This window comes from Pinus tabuliformis, chromosome 5_2, assembly GCF_031772625.1.
Source record: "Pinus tabuliformis cultivar Carrire ecotype Pingquan chromosome 5_2, CPIR1, whole genome shotgun sequence".
Taxonomy (NCBI): domain Eukaryota; kingdom Viridiplantae; phylum Streptophyta; class Pinopsida; order Pinales; family Pinaceae; genus Pinus; species Pinus tabuliformis.
Window position 1 is genome coordinate 25,540,785 of NC_142306.1, and position 13,250 is coordinate 25,554,034.

General features: G+C 41.8%; 1 pseudogene; it reads left to right on the forward strand.

The window, feature by feature from the left end:
• The first annotated feature begins 5,603 nt into the window (after positions 1–5,603).
• On the forward strand, positions 5,604–7,058 carry LOC149157467 (25S ribosomal RNA; annotated as a pseudogene).
• Positions 7,059–13,250: the final 6,192 nt, after the last annotated feature.

A 13,250-nucleotide genomic window follows, 5' to 3' on the forward strand; every position in this document is an offset into this window, starting at 1 on the left:
CGAACCTCAGTGAAAACATCAACAGGGTTCACTCCTTTCCAACTAGTTTATGGTTTGGAAGTTGTGCTGCCCATTGAATGCGAAATCCTGTCACTGCAAATGGCCATCGAATTACTTCCAGCTACTTCCGAAGAGGAGAAGTGTTTATTATACTTAGCTCAATTAGATGAGACTTGACGTGATGCTGCATTGGCAATCGAGACTCACGCAAAACGTATGAAAGCTCAGTATGATCGAAATGTGACCCCTCAAAATTTTTCGGAAGGAGACCTAGTGCTATTATATGATCAAGCTAATGATAAATTAGGTGATAGAAAATTCGTTCCTATGTGGCATGGGCCCTATATTGTCAAGAGAAAGCTAGCAAAAGGGGCCTACGAGCTGGTAGACTTTGACGGGGACTCTTTGGGTAAACCCAGAAATGGACTTTACTTAAAGAGGTATTATGCTTAAAAGATGGGTATGGAGATTTTAGTTAGGTTAGGTTTTTCTTTCTAGCTGTTGTGTTTGTTAGTTTATACAGTGTGCTTAGCCTAGAGAGTGTGTTTTTTCGTCGTTATTCTGGCTTATCTTGGTTTTACTCTTGATCTTGCAGATGTCGATGCCTCTCTAAACATACATTGGATTCGCTGATGGTGCTTGTCGTAGTACATGGAATATCTCTTCCGCAGCTTGGGTTATCTATTCACCCTCTGACGAGTTAGTTTCTATGCATGGGGTGAGCCTCGGTCAAACAACAAACAACATTGCATAATACAGTGCAGTGATTGAGTTATTGTCTGAATCTATTTCATTTGGGATTTGGAGTTTGATAGTGAGGTTAGATTTTGAACTCATTGTATTACAGCTTAATAGAGTCTGTGCCATTAGAAATCCAGTGTTATTAAGGTTATTTTTGAGAGTACGTCTCTTGGAACGTGAATTTGATTACATTGAATATCAGCATATTCCAAGGTCTTTAAATACATTAGCAGATGCAATTGCTTCTCGAATGTTAAATAGACATTTGCAATAATCATACATGTAAATTTAAAAACATTTCATCACATATGTTCAACAGATAAGCCGGTAATAATGATATATATAGATAGGAGTGTGTCAAAAAATACATCGTCTTCGATCATAGGTTGAAAAACACCTTATGATCGGCAAAAATGATAAGTACAAAAAACCAAAATGTCACATGTGTCTGCAAAGCGACCATCCAATCACTGGTGATGCTCTCTATACGACACCACTGCATGGGCTACCCTACACAAGAACCTCCTAAAAGGTCCTGGGACTCCGACTACATAGCGCTGAAGCCTGATAGGAATATCATCTATAGTAGTCTCTGGTATATCCGTCGTAAGACACTCTAGGTCTTGTTCCAACTCAGCTAAGGTCTCTGTGGCCTTGTCTTGTGGGGCCAGTGCCGGTGCAACTGGTAGTCTCCTCTCGAAAGGCCGGAGATTGGCTGGACGTCGTGGGCCTACATCTGCATTTTGAAAATTATTACTATCAGTTTTGAGACGATATAAAAAACAAAAAAAAAATAGATAATTTAAAAACTTGTGAAAAATGAATTACCTGTATCATCCCATTGTTCTCCCGGTGGAAGAACCATGTCCGGATCTCCACGAAAATCAACTCCGGCATAAGAAAAATCCTGTATAGAAAAGACCTGGTCCTCTAACCAGTGAAAGTACTCCGGAGTAAATCGGACAACCCCCGCTCCCTCATCAGGATGACGGGCCATAACCGCAACCCATCGCATCAATTTAGGCTCTCGAAGAAGCCCAACCTCAACAGTGAGATGTTGTGGGATCAGCATCGGAACCCTCTCTAGGCCAAAACTCCCAACTAAAGGCCCATACCCAAAAGTCTTTAGCTGTCCATTTTTGGCCCTAGTTAGTTGGCCCTTTAAATTGGCCAACGCAGCATCACACCAGTTGAAAATGGTGCCTCGATAGCAATCAATCACCATCCGCATCTGGGATCCAGTAGCAATGTGCAAAGCGACACCCCCGCAAAGTCTGGTAACTATAAAGGCAATCACCATAAGTTCAGGTCGGGATATAGTTTTGATCTCTATCCCCTTCTCCCGAGTCTGAGTGTTACACCACTCTAGTCAGAGGCTAGCGATGGAATGGCCACCCAGCCTAGTCCCGAACAGAGTCAAGTGTTCGCCTCTCTTGGGCAAACCAGTGAGAAAGTAAATATCTGAGGGCTCTATCTCGAGCTGGTGCCCTCTAATGTAAAAGCACTGATTCTGAACATTCCACCTTTCAACCAGCCACTCTAGAAAGCGCACCTGGGCCCTCATGCCAGGTATGGCCCAGTATTTATAAAGGCCGCATGCCTTCAAAGCATCAATGGACGGTTGATGATAAATGGCGGCCAAATCAACATCTTCATGCTCTCTCTCGCGCCAATCAAGCATGGTGGGCAATCTACACACCATAAAACATCTGTTAGAGTCCATAAAATCAAAATTTTTTGGTCCATTTTGGAGAAATTGGGGTTTGAAAACTCGTTTTGCGGGGTACGCACCCCGCCTTTAGGAACAGAGCGTGGGTACACAGGTTCCCTTAGGGCAAGGTGCGTACGCCTGACATTTTCTCAACTGAGAAAATGTCGGGGTACGCAGGTCACCAGTGGAACACCTGCGTACCCCGAAAGGCGGATCTTGAAACCACAAAGCCTCCAAAAAAAGAAAATAGGGCTTAAAAACAAATTCTAAACGGATGAAAATGAAGAGGAGGATGTTGTAGAATACCCGAAAGAGACGGCGTTCGATTTCGACGGTCGGATTCTCCGCAATGTCCACGGGAAGTTTCTTGTCAAAAGCCCTTTTTCTCTCCTCAACAGTAAAATGGTAAAAATGAATTGGTAAAAGCCCTTTTTATAGGTTTTTTGGGTAAATAAATGGTAAATTTGTTTATTTTTCACCATGAAAAGGTATTTTTCAAAGTATTTTTATCTATCGTAAACAGGTATGAGTAATGTGTTGGTTTTTGTGCAGGATAAAGGATTTTCAAGGAAAATTGTCATTTTTTACAAGCAAAAACATCAGAGTCATTTTTAAGCCCTTTTCTGACTCCTAAAACATGAAAGGATTGCCGAGCGTTTCTTTTACACTCGTTAAAACGAAATTAAAAGACGGTCCTCTTATAGCCCTTTTCTGACCGTAAAAACACGAAAAGATTGCCAGATTTTTTTCGTTTCAAATTCGATATTGGAAATAAAACGACGTGTCTTTGATCGCTTTTTACTTTTCAGGTCAAAGGCACTAATCATGAAAGTACTCCTTGGTCGTTAAGATCAAGCGGTTCTCTCAAGTATTATTTTATACTTTTTCGGGCTTGGGAGACACAAATCTACGAAAAAGTTCAACCCTGGAGTCTTCTTAAGTTTTTTCAGACTCCCTAAAATTGAAAAACGCCGAGTTTCTCCTATACTAGACTCATTAAAATTTCACAGTAAAGGACCTGTTCGATTACAAACAGGAACGGACCACTCCTTCTTAGGGTTCGCATCTAAACTAAGTTGGACTCATCCAAAGGATGAGCTTATAATCAAGCATATGTTATCCTCCTCAATCTTGTAAAAAATAAAGAGGTACTTGCCAGAAATGGTGGGGGAAAAGAGAGAAAAATGAGCCTAATTGTTATCCTTTGTCTCAGAAAAACCTTATCACCACTCTTGAACACGGCACTTTTCATTCACCTGGGTTGGGAAATCCTTTGCCTAACAGTTGATCAAACCACATTGAAAATCTTCAACTGGTTCCGGGTATTAACTTTGGGTCAATTGTCACCAAGCCATCTATCGTGTCATTATGTGTTCAAGAGGTCACTACAAATAAACCATTCATCTGCAAAATACCTGTCATCCATCTTGATCATCCCTGAGTCAGTCCTTACAGCTACCTTTCTTCAACTTGATCTATGATTTCGTGTTGTGGGCTTGCCTACAACGGGTTGCTTTCTATCGACATCAGCACATTATCTAGAAAGATGACCTAGAAATCGTCAGTACCTTGAAATCTGCATGCATCAATGGTAGGTTTCTTGCCTTTGACGACAGTTTACATCATTGACTTTCAATCGAAGGATTCCGTGATATGTTTGACATCAACACATCTATTCACATCTCATGGATTATACTGGGTACTTTGAGAACCATTGACATCACTGGTGGTCTCTCTCACACTTGTTAACAGTTTACATCATTGACTGGTAATCAAGTGGTTTCTACCATGTTCGACATCAACTCATTTATTCACATGGATAGAATCGTACTATTTCGGGAAACAAAAATGAAGACCCTGGATCTAGTTTCCACCATCTAGGCTGCGAGGAGTTTTTCATTATACAGTAGACTAATTATAAACAGATGGCTGCGTCCATACTGTGTCTACATGAGTCTATGATTATGATGTACTGTGAAATCATTCCTATATCAGAACAATAGTTAGTTTGTTAGTTAAAGTTTTCAATTTGAGTATGGGAATTCCTACCTCAGCGATGATATGATCTTATATATGTACTTTGTGTTGAATATTTGCAGGTTCCGACTGGGCTCTCCACAAGATAATCCTTGAAATGATAAAGTACTTCAGCCTTCCTAGATGATATGAAACCCTAATCTACTACAGGCTTCGCACTTTAGGGGGGAATCTGTTACACTAAAATTTGTCACCATGACTATTTGCAGTTAGTATGGCTCCATCAACTGTCATACTATCCTCCTTGGCAAGTCTTATACCTCTGCTCCTCATGTCAAACTCCAAGAAAGAGAGAAAGTCCTTAAAAAGTCAATTAACTCTGGTTACGCAGTTTCTCTTTACCGTACCTGCGTGTACGCACCTCAAGTTCACAATACTTACGTACTTGTACGCTCTTTCTGTAAAGGGGTGGGTGCGTACTCCTGTAAAGGTCAAAAGGCACGAGTTTTACTTCAAAAAAGTTACTTGTGGTCGATTCTAGAGCATTCTAGAAGATGGTTTGACGTGTATTGAGCGCCTCCAGATGGTTCATGCATCCCAAAGAAAGAGGAACTTATCCCATCAAGAGGGGAGCTATCCCATTAAAAGAGGGGCTTATCCCATTGATGGTGGACCTGATTAACTTCCTCCAAAGCATTATAAATACAGGCATTGGGCCAGAGGGAGGGGAGGTTGAAAGCTGAACATTCCTAAGGGTAGATGTTGCTGAAATTAGGACTCCCTTATGGAGCTTGAGAGGAGAGATTCCTATCCTTTCTTAGCTTCATTTGGAAGTGGGTGAGCTGATCAAAGTAAAGGAGAACTCTTGCTGGACCCTGGGAGGGACCTCCACAACACCAAGGCACTGGTTGTAATGGTTTCTTTTGTTTCCAATTAATACAATTAAGTTCATTTTTCTCAATAAGTTGTTATATATAATTTGTTTCATATACTCCTTGGTCTTTATGATGAATATGTTTTATTTTATGAGTTATTCAGGTGCTATGTAATCGTTTGCTTGTTAGTGAATGCAAGTTTCAAAGAGAAGGAGGAGCTCATCTGGATCAGAGAGGCTGGACTGCTACAAACAGTGTTGGACTAAAGGTGTGCTTTAAACGCCTGGTTGCTTGTATTTTAAATGCATATTTAGGGAATGGTAGTGCTTGATTGTTTTGTTTGTCACTAGAAAGCCTTAGCTTCTAGGGAGGTCGGTTTTGTCCGCTAAATTGACTCTTTCCGCATGACAAGTCATGTGCTGATTGGACTACAGGTGTAGAATCACCCCTACTGGGGGCTTTTCCCTACGGGGAGAACAATCAACTTCGAACTAGTATAGACAAGTGGAATCTAACTGTTTAATTAAAACAAAGCATTGTGATGGTTCCTGCGAATGCTAATGCAATGTGATTTCTTCCTAGTGCTATGAATCTCAAAGTGAAGAAATTCAACCAAGTGTGGGTAAACAACGGGAGTAAATATGACTCTCTTAAGGTAGCCAAATGCCTTGTCGTCTAATTAGTGACACACGTGAATGGATTAATGAGATTCCCACTGTCCCTATCTACTATCTAGTGAAAACACATCCAAGGGAATGGGCTTCGCAAAATCAGTGAGGAAAGAAGTCCATGTTGAGCTTGACTCTACTCCAACATTGTGAAATGACTTGAGATGTGTAGAATAAGTGGGATCCATTTTCAATGAAAGTGAAATATGACTAATGTTAACGTTATTTTACTTTTTTCATTTGGCAGAGATGAGGCACTGGCCCTATTTTTGCCCTTAAGGCACGTTTCGGCGGGTCATTCTGGGTCGAAGACATTGTCAGGTGGAGAGTTTGCTTGGTGCGGCACATCTGTTAAAAGATAACGCAGGTGTCCTAAGATGAGAACAAAACGGTAAAAGATCATTTGATTTTGATTTTCTGTACGAATGGAAACAATGAAAGTGTGGCCTATTGATCCTTTAGGTTTTTATAATTTCAAGTTCGAGGTGTCAGAAAATCTACCACATGGACAACTATCTTGTGGCAACCAAGCATTTATACCGACATTTCCTTTTTATCATTCAATGTCGGCTCTTACTATCATTGTGAAGCACAATTCAACAAGTGTTGGATTGTTCACCCAGGAATAGCGAACCTAAGCTGGGTTTAGAATGTCATGAGATAGGTTAATTTTACCCTACTGATGGACCATGCTGCAATACTCATTCAACTTAGTACAAGATGAATTGTTGATTCCCACAATTGGTCATCACGCTTGGTTGAAAATACAGTGGTGTGAAGCTACCGTGTGTTGGATTATGACTGAGGGCCTATAAGTCAGAATCCAAGCTAGAAGCGGTGCATGTCACTCTTTGACTACATCTCAACCCACAATAGGGATGTAGCTTTATCACCCGTAGGGGCATGTGTCATTTGCAAACCACGATCATGAAGCACCTAGATCATGGAAACTTTGAAATTCAATTCCAAATGGTCATTGAGAAGAATCCTTTGCAGATGACTTAAATATGAGATGAGGTATTGTAAGTGCTAGAGAGGCCTTGTTGTCATGATCTAGTGAGATTCAGCCCTTGGTCGTCTCGATTCAAAGCTTCACTCTTGTCACACATTATTCAAACAAATCTAGAAAACTCTCCTGCCTTTGCGTCTTCCTCCAAATGGAAATTTTTTATTGCTCACATCTCAGAAATTCTTTGCTTAGGGTCAGGAAATTTGGGGTTTCCACGTCGTGACAAAAAAGGTGCCGAAGCCCAGGAAAATTGGGGTTTCAATGTTGTATCTCAGCGCCCAAAATTTGGGGTTTCCATATTGCACCCTGATGCCCAAATTTTGGGTTTCAATGTTGTGACAGAAAAGGTGGTGAAGCCTAGGAAAATTTGGGTTTCCATGTCCCGCCTCAGTGCCCAAAATTTGGGGTTTCCATGTAGCGCCCTGACGCCAAAAATTTGGGTTTCCATGTTTTGCGTAAGTGCCCAAAATTTGGGGTTTCCATGTTGCGATAGAAAAGGTGCCGAAACCTAAAAAAATTGGGGTTTCCATGTCGCGCCTCGGTGCCCACAATTTGGGGTTTCCATGTCGCACCCCGATGCCCAAAATTTTGGTTTTCCATGTCATGCCTTGGCAACCAAACCTAGGGAAACTTGGGGTTTCCATGTCACTCCCCGGATCCCAAACCTAAGGAAACCCAGGGTTTCCATGTTGTGCCCCACTGCCCAAACTCGTGAAACTTAGGGTTTCCATGTCACGACATGGCCGAAACCGATGGTGCCCAAGTCTGGGGAAACATGGGGTTTCCATGTCCCACCCTTGAATGAGCCACAAGTTTCCATATTTTACGGCACGATGGAAACTTGGGGCTTTTAGGAAAGCCCTAATGCGGGAACTTGGGTTTTCCATGATGATGCAAACCATCTCGCAAGTCTGGGGAACTTGGGGTGTTTTGAAACCACTGCCCAAGTTTGGGGAACTTGCGGTTTCCATGTTGCGGCGCAGTAGGAACCATTGATAGAAGCCACCTAAGTCTATGAAACATGGGGTTTTAATGTCTTGTCCTAGGCACGGGGAACTCAGCCTATTCATTTCGCAGCATGATGGAAACTACTACCTAATTCTGTGCATACATGGGGTTTCCATTTCACATCACAACAAAAATTGATGCCCAAGTTTGGGAAACACGGGGTTCCATGTCGCACTACTGGTAAAACAGTCACGCAAGTCTGGGGAGCTTCAGGTTTCCATGCCATCACGTGATAGGGAATGATCGCCCAAGTCTTGGGAGCTTTAGGATTCCATGTCATCGCACGACAGGGCATGACGCGCAAGTCTGGGGAGCTTTAGGTTTCCATGTCATCACGCGACAAGGAATGGATGCCAAAGTCTACCAAACATGGGGCTTTCCATTCAGTGGCATGTGACAGAAACCACCCACTTATTGGAAAATTGGGTCTTCCATGTCCCGCCATGAGAGAAACCATGACCTGGGTAGAGGGAACTTGGGTTTCCATGCCGCAAAACGATAGAGAACTACCCAAGTCTATGAAACCTAGGGGCTTCTATTTCGTGGCAAGAGGGAAACCACCTAATTCTGGGAAGCTAGGGGCTTCTATTTCATGGCATGATGGAAACTGCCTAATTCTGTGAACCTCTGGGTCTGGATCTCCTGCTCGGGTAAAAACCATGGCCTTGGTGCAGGGAACTTGGGTTTCCATGTCGCAACATGACCAAAATCATCCAAGTTTATGAAAATCATGGTTTCCATGTTGCGGCATGATGAAGAGCCACCGAATTCTTCTGAACTCAGGGTTTCCATTTCGCGGCAACTGGAAACCACTTACCTGATCTATCTCCAGAACATGAGGTTTCCATGTCTCGTTGTGACGGAAGCCATCCAAGTGTAGGAAAGTGGGGTTTCCCTGCCTCGCTGTGATGATAGTTTCCCAAGTGTGCACAATCTATGGTTTACATGTCCCATCATGTAGGAGGGGGTTAGGGTGTCAAGGGTTCAAGTCAAGAGCACCCAAGAGAATCAAAAAAATAAACTCATAGTATGGGCGCGCCTTGATGTGTGATGGGAACCCTCGTTCAGTTAAATGTGACTCGGGTGACTATTCATTTATATGTGATGACTTGGCTTGACATTCACTTATGTGCGACAGTGATGGGTGTGTCATGTTGGATAGGGCTCTAGCCCCTTGATACGTGCACGATGGGTGAGTCACCAGCAGATGGCACACGGGAAACCTGTGTTGCGTGTCCGGATGAAAGGGGTGACCATGTGCGAATGAGTTAGGATGTGAATAGGTGTGCAATGTTTGACGATGGGTGTAATCGGCTAAGTGTTGGAGCCGATCCATGGGTGCAACGATGCACACGAAGGGACATGACAGTTCATTGGAATTGGGTGTGTCAAGGTTATGTGCTAGTTCAGTCAAGCATGCATGATGATGGAGATGACCCTTGTTATCCCTGAGAGACATGACCCTTGGGTGAAAGGATGAATATAAGTAAGGAGGATGGAAGTCAACCAAGGGACATCAAACTGAGACTTCCACATCAAAAAACAAGTGCGAAGTAAGGAGTTAGGTGAAAACAGAAGGAAGAGAAGGACGTGGGTAAAAGGGTTGCACTTGTGAGCGCATTACAGTGGATGGGTTGGAATTGGTAGTGCAGACAGGCATAGCGGGTTGCATTACTGACTAGGGCAAGCAGGCCACACTGCATGGGGGCCATGCGCCCTCACTATGGCCTACACCGACAGGCAGAGTTTGGGCGCTGCAGAATGAAAAGTCGGGCAGATAGGTGCTCTACTTGGGCACAGGTGACACCAGTCGGAGTTCAAGTGTGGAGTTGTGTCATGCAGGCCATGAGAAGTGCAACATAACCACATGACATGACATGATGAAAAAATAATTGAAGAATATAAATTTATGATAAGTTATTTTCACTACATTATTAAGAACGCTTATTGGAAAATTGACTAAGTGTTGAAGTAGGCATAGGCCATGTATTAACGTTTGGAAAAAGGAAAAAGTATGGTGGTGCTACACATGCTTATGTGTGGTTGAGAGAATACCACTAGGATAGGGGCGGGACATGGGGTCTCCCAGTCTCTCCTCGACAAATGTCACCAAATTGTGGGGAACCTGGGGTTTCCACATACTACCTTGTCCAAAGCCTCCCAAGTGTTGGAAATTTGGGGTTTCCATGTCTCGTCATGATGGAAATCACCCAGCTACAATAAACTTGGTGTTTCCATGTCCCTCCCATGACAGAAGTCGAGGCCCAAGCACAAGGACATTGAGTCTACAGCCTCACATCTAGAAAAAGCCCCGGTTGGTCAAGAGAATGAAGGTTTTTTCATTGGTAAAGGATATCTCTATGTATCAAAGGTTGGAGTCTCTTCTAGAGCTAGTCTACAAAGGACTATCAAAAGTTGAAAGAAGGACAAAGTGCCATGGAACAAAAGTGCAGGAGAAACAAATTGCAGAGAGGAGGAAGGACTTGACTTCTACTTGGAGGATATTCTTGTCAAGGGTCACGGGTTTGACATTGATCAATGATAAGCCTCAGTAAGAGAAATTTACGAAAGGGTTTTCCTCTCTGAGAGAAAGAGGTTTTTCCTTGGCAGAGAGCCAACATCTTGTGTTCTTTTTCTTATGTTTTTGGCACTATTTTGATCAATTAAACACACATGAATTAATAAGAAGAGAAGAAGATTAAGCTAATAAGATAAATTGTAAAAGATCTTCACAAATTGTTATCAAGTCTAGAAGAATCCTACTATACCCCATTGTCCCAGATTCTTCAACACGGTATCGGAGCTAAGATGACACATCAAGAAAATGGAATCTCAAGAACATCTACAAGGTTGAAGCATCAAGCCAGGAAGTCTCAATCACATCAAGGACAAGAAGGTCTACCATCTATCATTCATCAAGGAATACTACAAAGCAAGAAGAAAAGCCTTGTATAAAGGCACCTACAATAAGAACAAATCAAAGAGGGACCTACATCAAGCCACACCATCTTCATAAAGGAAAGGCACTACGAGTCAAGTTATCAAGAAAATATCATCATCAAGCAAGTCCATTTGAAGAAAGCAACTTGAAGAACATCAAGATACAAGGAAGACAAGCGACCAAGTCTTCAAGAAGAAATCAAGTTCACTACATCTCAAACTCTAAAAAGGAAGTATGTGTCCCCTTCTGGGTATACCTTAATGTCCTTTTGTAAGGAAAGTAACAAATCGGTTGGGACTACTACATGTCGAAAGTCCAATGATTTGGATGCCAAGAATATGGACATAACAAAAGGAATTGTCCTAAACTTAAGAAGGAAAACAAGAACAAGAGTAAAAGGGAAGAAGCTCATGTAACTCAAGAAGTGAGAGAAGAAGGCAAGAAGCAGAAAAAAGAAGATCCTCTAGATCTTTACTATGACTAAGTCAACCTCTTTGCTTAAAGTCTTCTTTCAAAGTTTTGAGTAGTATAGGAGCATATAGAAACATAACAAATTGCATAGTTAAATATATCTTCTAGAATATAGGAGCATGGTGTCGATATAGTTCAAGATATTCATATAGAAGGAACATACCTATTATAGGGCCCCGTCCACAATGAAAAAATGATTGATCATGATTAAAACTATTAGAAGACCCCCATCATCAAAGGAAGAAACATTTGCAATATAAGGGTCTTCAAGACCCTCTGATAGAATATTCAAAAGAAGATTCGTACATAAGGGCAGATGTCTCATTGGGAGTCCCATTTATGGGATCCAAGAAAGGATGATATACAGGTGTTAGGATATTCCGACACATAGGAAATAGTTAAGTACAACTTGGTCTAGTATAGAGTTAGGTATAGAGTTAGGTAAAGTGTGTTTCTTTACTATGTACATTTTGTAACTTACAATCCGGCGGTCACGATATGTAGTGATCCGACGGTTCATTCTCTCCTCGGTATTATCAACACTTAATCCATGGATTAACACCCGATTGGTCTATGATCTCTATTTAAATAGCATGGAGGGTCATTTGTAGGTTAGCCATTCGTGAGAGAAGCTTATGTAAATTTTCATTCTTTTATTAATAAATTGCCTGAAGTGGCCGCGTTGGCTCAGGCTGTGGACTGTTTCCCTCTTTGAGGGTTTTAACCACATCAAAATACTGGTGTATTGATGTGTGATCTATTTGTGAGTGGTGTCCTTTGGTGTTCTGTCTGAGGAACTTTCCCTGTAAATTCCTACATGGTATCAGAGCTATTTGAGGGCCGCATCCATTGCTGATCCAAATCTGAAGCCGGTAGAACTGCATCCGACTGCCGTTTCCTAGATCTACTGTTTCTGACTTCTTTTGGGCCAAGAGGACTACTCTGTTGTGTTGGGAGCATCTTTTTCCAGTGAGGAACTGCTTTCGTTTCATGCGAAAAGGTTTCCGGTAGCCCTAGCTGCGTCATTTTTAAGATCTGGAGATATACAGTGTTTATTTGCAGTTTAGAGTTATTTTCTCTCTGTTTATTTTGGTTTTCGGTTTATTTAGATTTTTTTTATTACCAGATCTATACCTTTCATTTCTGCATATGCTCTTTTCCCTGCGACTCTGTGCGATCCGGGCAAATTAGAAACAGAAAGGAAGGATTTTTCTCATCCGTATGCTCTTTTTTGCTGCGCCTTAGTGTGATGTCAGAAAATCAGAAACATTGAGGAAAATATTTAGTTTCCGGCTAAAGCTAACTTCGAGCCGCAAGGTTCATTTTTAAAAATATCTAGTTTCCGGCTAAATCTAACTTTGAGCCGCAAGGTTCGTTTTCTTATGTATGTCCATGTTGGGTTTTGTGTTTTTTGTTTTGTAGGGAAAAAGAGCTTTCTTAAAGCAAGCACGCAACCCAAAGCATCAACCCCCGCCCCGCTCTCTCTCTCTCTCTCTCTCAAACTTTTTGTATAGCTCACTTGGTGCAAAGCTAATTTATGAGAGTAGAGGTCTTGGGTTCAAGTCTCCATTTTGTGGGGGCGAATTTTTCATTCTCGCACTTCGTCGGCGACTTCATCAAATTTTCTTCAAAAAGCCATAACTTCTTCATCTGGAAGCCATTTTCAGAACCCTTTTTTTTTAAACAGCCTAATTTTTCAAGATCTTTCCGTTGAAACACTTAGTTTTAGCATCTATAGCTTCAGTTTGTTTTAAAATGGAATGTCCATGCCAATTTATTCTAGACAGCACCAACTACTTCCAATGGTGGTCCTACATTGTGGATTTACTTAGAAGTAAAGGTCTTTATA